Source organism: Bubalus kerabau, chromosome 9 (assembly GCF_029407905.1).
Source record: "Bubalus kerabau isolate K-KA32 ecotype Philippines breed swamp buffalo chromosome 9, PCC_UOA_SB_1v2, whole genome shotgun sequence".
Taxonomy (NCBI): Eukaryota; Metazoa; Chordata; class Mammalia; order Artiodactyla; family Bovidae; genus Bubalus; species Bubalus kerabau.
In genome coordinates, this window is record NC_073632.1 from 46,501,614 (window position 1) to 46,513,806 (window position 12,193).

General features: G+C 44.9%; 1 protein-coding gene across 4 annotated transcripts in view; it reads left to right on the plus strand.

Annotated features, from left to right (window-relative positions):
- The window catches only part of FYN (FYN proto-oncogene, Src family tyrosine kinase), a 212,637-nt gene that overhangs the window by 21,397 nt on the left and 179,047 nt on the right, over positions 1-12,193 (plus strand). For all 4 annotated transcript variants that reach the window (XM_055535160.1, XM_055535158.1, XM_055535161.1 and 1 more), the window contains exon 2: positions 6,972-7,011. The gene's annotated coding sequence lies outside the window, so the exon portion shown is untranslated. The remainder of the gene's footprint in view (positions 1-6,971; positions 7,012-12,193) is intronic.

Here is a 12,193-nt window from a genome sequence, read left to right on the forward strand (position 1 = left end):
ACCAGGCTCCTCCATCCATGGGATTTTCCAAGCAAGAACACTGGAGTGGGTTGCCATTTCCTTCTCCAAGGTATCTTCCCAACCCAGGTATCAAACCTGGGTCTCCTGCATTGCAGGCAGACTCTTTATCATTTGAGCTTCAGGACTTATAAGTATACATTTCAAATAATTCCACAAAGCATCAAGCCCCATATGTGAGCCTTTGTGTAAACCTAGTTTTAAAAAAGTAAGGGATTGGGTTACCCTGCTTTGTGCACCTGAATGTACTTGGATTTTTTGTTATATGATAACAAAATGCTCTTAAGTAAACCCCAAATGGTGGGCAGATAGCAGACAGTTTCCTATTTAACAGAAAAAACGAAGCCAAGGGAGCGCTCTCATGACTTAGAAAGATAGCAAACCAGTCTCTGGGATGGATGAGGGATGACACCCTCATTTATCTTTTGTTGGACCACATGGTGCATTTAAAAAATTCAAACCAACATTTAAAAATTGAGCACTTTTATATAAAAACTGAGATTTCCAGCTTCTCTTGAAAAAAAAAAAAAAAAAAAAAAACAGGGAGGTCTGGCCAAGCCTGCCTTCCGTCCTGACAACAGCCTGCCCAGGCAGCATTGCCGCTGTCCTCTTGGAATGGAGCAGGGTTCTTCCGCTCACCCCAGCCCTGTCTCACATCCTCCATTCATTCCTTTTACCTGCCTGGCTGCTGTGGGTTGTTTAATATGTGACTGTTGCTGTACCCTCTCACTTTGCCCAATCACAAAGCAAATAAATAGCAGAGCTAGGAGCAGAACTTGGTTTCCAAGCCAACTGCTTCCTCCCTGGCTGTGTACCAAAATTCTGTGTGTTGGAGCGTAATTCGTAGTTAGTGGTGAGAGGGATCATTAGGAAGCGGAGTCTATGCTTTGCACCTTACTGCTTGCAATAGAGCCTGTGGTTAATTGTACTAGGCACATTGTTCATATTTGGGGGGCCTTCCCCTTCTGTTTCTCTCCGAAGGTTGTATGTGCTGTTGGTTGTAATGGGCAAGGTGGCAGCGCTCCACTAGTGTTAACATTTCTGTGTGCATAGGCAAGAGGGGGAAAGCTCCAACATCATAGCAGTGGTTCCAGAGTTTCTAGATTTTTCAACGAGGTGCGTGAATATTTATATAAAAGAAATAAGAAGGGGGTAGTAGCCCAAAGTGTGTCTGACATCGGCCAAGGCCCATGACATCTTCTCAATGTAGGAGGCTCAAAGGTGTCCCCAGCCACTTTTGCTGTCCTCTCCCAGACTCACCGTTTCCTTTGAATTCCTTCTGGGTCCCCTTGATTTCAGGGAGCTGAAGACACCCTTGAGGGTGGCATCCATTTGTCCCCAAGCTCTTCACTGCCCTGTGCCCCTCACCACTTTGCACATGTACTCATCACTGTGCCCTTTCTGGGGGTGGGTAGGGTGGGAGAAGAGTTGCAGGTGCCACCGCCTCGAACCTTCTTAGAAGGTTCACGTGTACAGGAAGACACAGGAGGAGAATGAGCTTGTCTGAGACTAGAAGTAATGGCCAGAGGCGGGGAGGGGGTGGGGATTTTTTTTTCCTGGGAAAACGGGGTAATGAGGAATACCCCACAACGAAAGGCCTTGTCTGAGCAGGGTCCCGTCCTGGGGCCAGCCCCAGCTGGGGGCTGCACAGCAGAGCAGGGTGCCCTGCGTGTCTGCGTGCAGCTGTGGAGGTCCCGGGCGCCCACTGTGAGAGTGGGCCTGTTCCTGGGTTGCAGGCAGGGAGCCAGGGACTTCCCCCTCGCCAGAGAACATTGAGGCGCTTCTGTGTGCACTCTGTATGTGTCTCAGCTTTCTTTGGAATTGTGGCAGAGTCTGGCCCTGCCTGGTCTTTTTGTGCCTTGGATCCTAAGTTAAGAATAACCGAAGGAACAGTGCCCCTGTTGACACACTTGATATGGAAGCTGCTATCAAATGGCCATTTTATCCTTGGTGGTCACTGACATCACACCACGTACAGCTCTGAGTTCTCACTTGAGTTCTGATTGAATAGAGCTGTGATCGTTTGAGCAGAAAGAAGCCATTCAGACGTGAATATGTGGAGACGTGTCTAGTAACGTGCAGATGTTTTTTGGCAGGTCAATAAATATTTTAAGTCTTTTGCAAGTAGTGAAAAGGGTTGAATTGGGAATAGAGGAAATTCTGTGGCAAGAGAAAAGGATACCTCATTTCTCTCTCAATCTTCCATTTCTTAAAATAATCAAACAAAAGCCCAAGCCACAATTTAAATCTTAGCTACATCATGGCCCTTCCTTACATCGTATCTTATTCAAGACATGATTATGATTCTAATGTACTGAATCTTGGTTTCTCGGTCACATTTTTCAAGTAAAAAGGAAACACTGGGTAACATTAAAAGTAACAGCTGAATCTTCAGAATGGATCTTTGTCACTTATTTATAGCTAAAGACATGGGACTAAATTGAAAAAACAGGTCATCTTCTGAGTACATAGGTGTATGTGGCATGTGGGCGCACCCTGGATTTATAACCCCCTTCCTTCCCCAGCACCCTCCCCGCTCCTACGTGCAGGAGGTGGCAGGTCGGCCTGATTCAGTGCAGTTTCATTTCCTTCATTTCTGTGTTCAGTTATTCATTAGTTACCCTGCCCCTCTCCACCCTTCACACCTCCATCCACAGAGATGGCACAGGTCCCCTTTGTGTTGCCGGCACGGTACTTACTCACTGCCATTCTGGCCGCAGACAAGCTGGTGTTCCATTGGAGAGGCAGGGACCAGTCCTACCTGAAGTGCTATAGGCACATGGAGGAGAGGAAATCCAATTCTTCATAGAAGTAGGGCCAGAGGGGAACAGGAGCGGAAAGGTGGTTCTGTCCTGGGCCCTGAAGGCCAATCAGGAGAGGATGCTGCTTACCCAGCAGAGTGAGTGAGACTGGAATGAGGATCCTTAGTCCAGGGCCAGGAATATGCTGGGGCTTCTATCTGTTTTTCTACCCTTTCCTGAGAGAGAGGTGGGTTGAAAATATACTGGTGGGTGCAGATGTGTGCCCCTCACTGCCCGACTTCTAAACTGGCGTACACTGTCTCTCACCACCTGGCCTCTGCCTTAGCTTCCCACCTTTCTCTGTTTAGCTTCCCACCGTCTGCACCCACCCCATGCCCTGCACACTCTCAAGCCTCTTGCCATTCTCCAAACATGTGGCCAGTGTCCCTTTGCCAGGTCAGGGTATTCCTCTGCTGGCACTGTCCTCTCACAGGGTATATGGTCGGTGCCCATGGGAGAGGTCCCCTGGCATCTGAAATAGGAGAGCAGGAGGGGTGGGGTGGGGGTGGCTGTATCAAGAAGGAACTAGAAGTTGAGGGCTTCTCAGTATTATTTTTGGAGTTTCTTCTAAAAAGAAAAATCTTTGTGTATTCCCCCAATGATGGAGGACTTGAGCTGATCTAGAGAGTGGGGAGGATTCATTTTGGGTCCAGGCCTCATCCTTCAGCTTCCCTTCCTGCAGTTGATCATACATTTGCAGCGTTTATGGATCTGCCTTTTCCACTGGGGGAATCTGGGTCACTTCAGTCATGTTCTCAAACAAAGTATCAGTTCTACTTCAGCAGGAAGAACAAAAGCGTGGACCATGCCCTAATGCCCAGAAGCCCATGATTGGGGGCTTTTATATGGAAATAGTCAACTATTTATATGGAAATAGTCAACTATTTGAGCTTCCCTGGTGGCTCAGATGGTAAAGAATCTGCCTGCAATGCTGGAGACCTGGGTTCGATCCCTGGGTCAGGAAGATCCCCTAAAGAAGGGGATGGCAACCCACTCCAATATTCTTGCCTGGAGAATTCCATGGACAGAGGAGCCTGGCAGACTACAGCCCATGGGGTTGCAAAGAGTCAGACATGATTGAACAAATAAGCCGAAAGGTGAATAATTGGTCAGGTTTTTTTTTTTGTTTTTTTTTTTTTTTTAGGATTGGCTTTTGTTTGTTTGTTTGTTTTTTAAATTTTATTTTATTTTTAAACTTTACATAACTGTATTAGTTTTTTTAATGTGAAAGTGAAAGTGTTAGTCGCTCAGTCCTGTCCAACCCTGCAACTCCCTAGACTATAGCCCGCCAGACTCCTCTGTCCATGTAATTCCCCAGGCAAGAATATTGGATGGGTTGCCATTTCCTTCTCCAGGGGATCTTCCCTACCCAGGGATTGAACCCGAGTCTCCAGCATTGCAGGCAGATTTTTTACCATCTGAGTTACCAGGGAAGCCCTTTTTAAATATAGGAGTCATTGAAATAAAATATTACCTCTATTTCATCTAAGTATATGATGACCAAAATTTATTTGTTCTGTACTTTTTTCAGAAACAGCCTTTATTTAAGAATAGTATAACTGGTTTTTAAAAAGCTAAAGCTACTCTTCATTCAAGATGGGTTGTCATATGAATTTTACTTTCAGGCAATTCTATTTCATCCACCCGTATTCTTTTTGAAACAATGGAGCTGGTTCCTAAAAATATCTCAGGCCGTGTGTGCTTGCTGTGAGTCTTTGAAGTTGACGCTGTGACATCCTTCTGGTTTCTGGCTGCGGGATGGTGCATATATGTATTGTCTTTGTTAATTAACTCCGTCTGTTTAGTAAGCCTGAAAAAGAAATTGGATGATGCTGCATGTATGTACGTATGGATAAGATTCTTTGTGTAGTAGTGAGCCAGCAGCTGCAAGTGGGTTTTCAGTTTTCCTTTTAGTACTGATTGTTAAAGAGCCATGGAGTGAAGGCTCATTCTTTCAGAGCATGTTGCTGAATTTGGTACCCTCTGAGGTTGCTATTGTGCTGTGTACATGGGAGAGGCCAAGTTTTCTCACTGCTTTGGATGAGGGTAATGATTCTCCACCTGCTCTTTCTGTGGCAGATGAAGGCAGCCCTCACCTGGCAAATTAGAACATTCTACTTTATAAATCAGAATGCTGCTGCTGTTGCTGCTGAGTCGCTTCAGTTGTGTCCAACTCTTTGCGACCCCATGGACTGTAGCCCACCAGGCTCCTCTGTCCATGAGATTCTCCAGGCAAGAATATTGGAGTGGGTAGCCATTCCCTTCTGCAGGGGATCTTCCCAGCCCAGGGATCAAATGCTTGTCTCTTAGGTCTCCTGCTTTGGCAGGCAAGTTCTTTACTTCTAGCACCACCTGGGAAGTCCATATATCAGAATGACAGCCTTCCTAAACCTCTTTGTAAGTATTTAAGAATGGACGTCAGTCTTCTCTGTATAGATAGGTGTTCCCTTTGGTGAAAAGTTCTTATAGTACTGACTGACTCTTTGCAGGTTATAGAGAGGCCAGTCGAAATTTCTAGAAAGAGAGAATTCCTTTTTCTTTTTTCTTTAACAGCTCAACACTGTCTAGACCCCCAGTGGGGGAGCTAGAAGAGAAGGCATGTATTGCCTAGTGGCGTTTGGTAGGATAAGGCAGCGTGTCTCAGAAGCCAGGAAGAGATGGGGCTGTGGGTTGCCCAGGCACGGACTGTGGCGAACTCATTAGCCCATTCTCTCCCTCCAGCCTCTGTGCTGCTTCTCTTGCATGTCTGCAGTGAGTTCATGATTTGAATGCCCATCTGCAGAAGACAATATATCAGTTTCTAATTCTCTTCCCCATGGTCATTTTTTTTCTTCCCTTCATTCTGAGTCATCTTTGATTAAACAAAACAAAGATGTGACTGTTAATTATATAGTCTTCCAAATAGTGTAAAAATTCTCTTGTGTGTGTATGAAGGGGGGATGGTTTTGATGGGGTTGATAATTTATGATGGGGGTATTTTAAACCATGGGCCAGAAAGAAAGATGCTAAGAATCATACTAAAAGCAAGTTTGAGTCTCCACTAAGATAGGAAAAATTGTTTCTGCTTTTTTTTCCTGCAGATTTTTCAAACCTTTTACTTTCTACCCTGACATATTGTTGTCAACATAATTCCATTCAACTATTTTTATTGTTCTATTTAGGCACCTTATTAAAACAGAAGTTTTGTTCAAGCAGCTAGAATCACAAAGAATAAATGAGGTATTGGAACACAGTATTGGCAGGTTGTAGGCAGAGTACTGGTAAAGAATTCACCTGCAATGCAGGAGACCCCAGTTTGATTCCTGGGTCAGAAAGATCCCCTGGAGAAGGGATAGGCTACCCACTCCAGTATTCTGGCCTGGAGAATCCCCATGGACAGAGGAGCCTGGTGGGCTGCAGTCCATGGGGTTGCAAAGAGTCAAACACAACTGAGCGACTAAGCAGCAGCAGACAGAGAGCATGAGAAATCTGGAGGTCCTGATCCTGGCATTTTAAAGATTCATGTGAAGTGGGCATGGGTGCTATCAGTCAGCATCAGCTGCACCCAGGACTTAACACAAGGTTCTAAGGTGATCTTGGGACTAGGTTTCCATGCACAAGTTGTGCAGGCTGCTGGGTTGGCAAAGCCTCTTGAAGAGGGTCTCCCAAGCTGATGGGAAAGCAGGCCCATGCCAAGAAGCCTGCTTCGACAGTGAGGCTTGCCCACAGTCAGACAGGAAGTGGGGCAGATAGGGTCTGGGGACTAAGGAGAGATTTAAGCCAAGAGGTATGTTGAACAAGACCTTGGGGACACATTTTTAACGTGTCCCAGCTATGGATGACTTATAGGCACTCTGCAAAAGGAGTGTATGTGTGTGTGTGTGTGTGTGCACGCATGGATGTGCATACTCAAGATCTCCATCTCTATTTTTCCTGGTTCTGGAAACTTAAGATCTCATGCTGGCTTCCTTTGGTTGTACAGGCCCAGGTCTTTGCAGTTGCAGGCAGGTGTTTGTGGCAACTGTGGCTTCACAACAATTGTGTGAACAAGAAAAAAAATTGTGGGCAAATCGATTGTCTGCAGCAAGTGAAAATTCTATGGTGGTGCTTTGTGGGTGGTTTACAGCTGAAGAATACTCTGTTCCCTTGTAATTTTTTTTTTTTCTTCTACAGTTTTTTGAAGAAGCAGGATGCTGATCTAGACGTGGAAAAAGTAAGTTGGCAAGTTTTGCACTAAAAGCACGTGCCTTGTAGATTAGAAAGGGGTGTCCACCAGGATTAGGTCCACTTTAAACTTGGAATTGTGACTTTGAGCCCACGGGTTTCTGAGAATGAGGTTGAATTGGAGGTGGAGCTGGTGCATGATATAGAAAGCCTTCACTTACTTAGGTGAACCTGCTACTTGCCCCTTTCCCCTTGTTTGTAACACTCAATTTTGAAAATTATGGGAACATATGTTTTAGCTCTAAGATACGTCTCCCCAGCCCAGAAATAGAACAGAACAGCTGTCCTGTGGCTGCTGAGTCTTCAAGGGCTGGTGGGGGATGAGCAGCCCTCCAACTTCTGGTTAAGACTGGTTAAGGGAAGGTTCATTCATTGCTGGGTTTTCCTCTACTGTCAGATGGCTGCTGTTTACCGTTGCCCTAGTTGTACCTTCAAATTGCAGTCACTGTGCGGCAGGCCATGCTTTCATTCGCTTAACATTTTTTTGGTGCCCATTGGGTGCTGGACACCTTGCTGGACTCTGCCGAGACAAAAATGAATGTGAAAGACAATACACAGATAATTATTGCACAGTTTGATAGAGCTGTGCAAAAAGGGTTCTGGAAGCTCCAGCTGAGGGCTGGGCATCCAGAGAAGCTGCTGGAGGGAGGGGGCGTGTGAAGGAACCATGTGTTCATTCTTTCTGCAGACGGGGTGAGTCTTCTCTGCCTGTGCTTCCCTTGCCTCCCAGGCCCCTTGGGTTCCCAGCAAAGGCTGGACTTACACAGGTCTCACCAGCCAGCTACAGGATCCTTCAGTGCCCCAGACTCCACTGACCAGTCCCATGGCCTCGAGTGTAATCTTTTATTGGATCCCTGGTCAGTCAGGGACTGCCATCTCATCATTCTAGAATGACTTGGATGTTATTACTTATTTGAATTTATGTGCAAAAGAGATTTTTTTCCTAAACTAGAGTCATTCTGTCTGCAGACAGTGCACTTTTATTTTTGAGTCGAGGAAATACAACTCTCTTGAAGCCTTGTTTGAGAACAATTATGAGCAACCCCTGATCTTTGACCCCATGCAAACTCCCCAGCTTCTGCAGAATGATCTGTGATCTCCTTTCAACCTGGCCTTTTTAGCTCATACAAACCAAGGGACTCAAGGAAGTAAAAAGGCTCCAGTCAGGGCCAGAAGAAGGGAACCTTTGTAGAAACCTCATGGGTTAGATCTTGACTGTGGAGGCCAGAAGTCAGGAGGGACATCCCTATGGGGGTGAACCCTGTGGCCCTCCTGGGCCAGGCCAGACCCCCAACAGCCAGAGTCTCTGGGTGTCAGGAGCCACCCCAGGGTGGTATAGCACAGACCAGCAGAACACCCAGCAGAGATGAGGGTGGGGAGAGGGTCCCTTGGATGTGCCTGGTGATGCTCCAGGCTACAGAGCCTGCCTGGCCTCATGCGGCCCAGGCCACAGTGGATCCCACAACCACAAGGCCGGGAGATCCAGCTCATGGATAGGGTGCATCTGTCTGTGCAAGCCCACAGGCAGACCAGAGGGCTTACTTAGCAAATGGAGTGGGGAGCCCCAAGTGGAATGAATTAAATTCTTGCTTCAGCTCTGCTGTTCACATGCTCTAAGATCTTAGGCAAATCTCTTTTCCTTTCTGAGCCTCATTTTTCTCATCAGTAGAGAGAAAATTCCTTTTCCAGGACCAAGTAGAATTCTTCATTTTTTAACTTAAAAACACAAAACATATTTTTTTATTGTTGTTTTCTAACTTGAGCCTTGTATCAGAAAGGAAAAGTGGTTGTTGCTGCTGCTGCTGCTAAGTCACTTCAGTCGTGTCCGACTCTGTGTGACCCCATAGACAGCAGCCCACGAGGCTCCTCCGTCCCTGGGATTCTCCAGGCAAGAACACTGGAGTGGGTTGCCATTTCCTTCTCCAATGCATGAAAGGGAAAAGTGAAAGTGAAGTCGCTCAGTCGTGTCTGACTCTCAGCGACCCCATGGACTGCAGCCTACCAGGCTCCTCCATCCATGGGATTCTCCAGGCAAGAGTACTGGAGTGGGGTGCCATTGCCTTCTCCAAAGTGGTTGTTGGCCACAGTCTAAAGAAGACTTAATAAGGCTGGCCATGGGCTGGGAGCTCCTTGCAGGTGGAGCCTGATCGATTGTACTGACAGCAAGGTGTGTCTAACAGTGGGATGAACTGTGTGACTGACCCTGTTTTGGGCGTTGGATGTTTGTTAGCACTGAGGGAATTTAGACTGAAAGAAGAGAAACCTGGGCTGGGAAATGCTTCTTGAGCCAAGTGAGTTTGGGCTCCTCTGAAGGGTTCTGTGCACACCCTCCCAGTCAAGTAGTTAGTGACCTGAAAAACACTTAACCACCAGAGGGGAGTTCACTATTTTAAAAGCTCTGATTCAAAAGCTTCAATTCCAGAATCTTTTTCTAATGCTCCGAGAAGGCTATTGATACAGATATGCCAAATAATCTTTTTGCCTGTGTTTATATACCTGCCAGGAAGAATCTAGTGTAGGGTGTAGCTCCATTGTTTAAGTAAATGATACCTGTTAGCCAACCCAAGTGAAGAAAATTCACTGATGTCAGAATGTCTTTGTTTCCTAATGGATTTTTGACTTTTCTCTTTTAGTTGAACATTTTTGTAAGGATAGAACTAGGAAAGGAAAATTAGCTTTGGGTTTTGACATGTCAAAGCTCAGAGATACATCAGCATACATTCTATTATCATTGTTTGTAGTTTACTGGATTTCCACTACATACTGCGTGCTTTTTATGTACGCCGCACTTCAGCGTTACAGCAGTCTTGTGAGGTGGCCATGCGCCTTGCCATGAGTCGCTTAAGGCACCACTGTAGTAGCAAAGGATTCTAGTCATACTTATCCAGTCCAGAGCCTTCTCTTTCCCATGCCCCGTCTTACCTTGGAATTGATATAGTGTTCAATGTATCTTTTAATATTTTCTATTGTGATAAAAGTCACATAATATAAAGCATTACTATTTTAACCATGTTTAACTATATAGTTGAGTGGCGCTAAGTACAACTCTCACCATCATCCGTCTCCCAAATTTTTCACCTTCCTAAAATGAACTCTGTTCCCATTAAACACTAACTCCCCAACCTCTCTCCCCACCTCACCTCCATCCCTCTGACATCTACCAATATACTTCCACTTCTATGAATTTGACTGTTGAGACAGTATATTTGTGTTATCTCCTTTTTAAAAGTTTTATGAGTAAGTAGTAAAAATGCAATGTTACTTTCTAGAGAGGTCTTCCTTGACTCCCAGTCTGGCTGCAGGCATAGTTATTTGTACAGTAGCCATCTAATATCTTTTTCCTCCTGGAATGTAGCCTTCGGTCTGAATTCTTCATGTATGAAGCCTAGAGCCTGTACCTAGTGTGCCTTCTTAAGGTGTTGAATGCCACATGACCAAATTGAGGGGTAATGAGACCCAATGAAAGCTACGTTGGTAGGTAGAAAAGTTAAAAACTTTATTGTATACCCCAGAAATCATGTTTCTCTTCTACAGCAATGCGTTTTATCTGTGGAAATCATGCTTGTTAATAGCATTATATGGAGATAGCATGATCACTCCCTATCCTCAAAAGTACAGTTTCAAGGAGACAAACGAATAGATAATTCTTAGAATGAAGTCATCTGGGCAAGTAAAGCAAGTCTGAAGGGAGGAGCAGTAGAACACAAGGGAAACATTAAACTTTTTTTTTTCACAGAATCTTGTAGAATTATTGAGGAATATACTTCTGAGTATAGTTTCCATAAATCACTGATTTAAATATATAAGGTGTGTCTTCTAAAAGTGAAACCCATCCTCAAGTGAATTTTAAAGAAAATGTAATTTTCTTGGAAAGATTGAAGGCGGGAGGAGAAGGGGACGACAGAGGATGAGATGGTTGGATGGCATCACCGACTCAATGGACATGAGTTTGGGTAAACTCTGGGAGCTGGTGATGGACAGTGAAGCCTGGTGTGCTGTAGTCCATGGGGTTGCAGAGTTGTACACAACTGAGTGACTGAACTGACTGACTGAATTTTGTTTTTATGTCAAAAAAACAAAAATGCACTTTTTAAAATAAAAAGCTGATAAAATTGAGTCATCTTACTTAGTAATTTAAACCTATTTAAATGAATGTGATTAGCATCTCTTTGGTCATAACTACTCTCAAAGTTCTGGGGAGAGAGGTTTGATTTTCATGTACCCTACATGGCCTTGGTCCAGCATGATTAAAGTATTTGGGCGTCTGCCTTGAGAGAGGCCCCTGTTATATCTGTAGTTCCAGTGAGACCAAGAATTCCTCTACTGCTATTCCAGCTGTTTGCAGGGCTTAGATAGCTGCCTTCAGGCCTCAAATATGGCCAAAATACTACTGTCTCTTTGGTAGGCCACCTCAACTAAAATCATCCTTGAGAAAGAAAAGTAAATTAAAAAATTACCTCCTGCTTTAGAGTTGTTTCCTTTCTCTCAGTGAATTTCTTTTTCTCAGTGAATTACTGAAAAATGGAGTAGCTCCTGTGTTCATCTGTAAATGCAGAATGCACATAAAGTTACTCCATTTTTCAGTCTGTCTTTTGTTTTAATAAGTCCCAAAAGAAATGATAAAGAAAAATCCTAGATTCTTATTGTGAGGCCAATTGTCTTGTGAAAAAAAAAGATCTCTTTCTAAACAGTGAATGGTTCAAAATTCAAGACTGCATTAGAAAGTAAGCTTTAAAGTCATGTATGATTCCTACACAGCCGGTTGAAAAGAGAAAAATTTGTGACCCAATGGACTATATCCCACCAGGCTCTTCTGTTCATTGGATTCTCCAGGCAAGAATACTGGAGTGTGTTGCCATGCGTTTCTCCAGGGTATCTTCCCAATCCAGGGATCAAACCCGCGTCTCCTGCACTGTAGGCAGATTCTTTACCACTGAGCCATCAAGGAAGCCTTTAGTGGGGGTAATATAATTTCCAGGGGTCAGAGGATCATCAGGACTTATATGGAATGTCCAAAGGCTTAAGAATGCTGGTCAGTGGGAAGGCATGCGGCTGTGTCTCCCTGGGCATGTGGGGGGTTTGGTGTTGGGGGTACCGCCTCCCTGAGTATGCTGCTTGCTCTAAGGAGAAGGAGAGAGAGAGAAGAGGACCAGCATGAGTATAACGCCCTG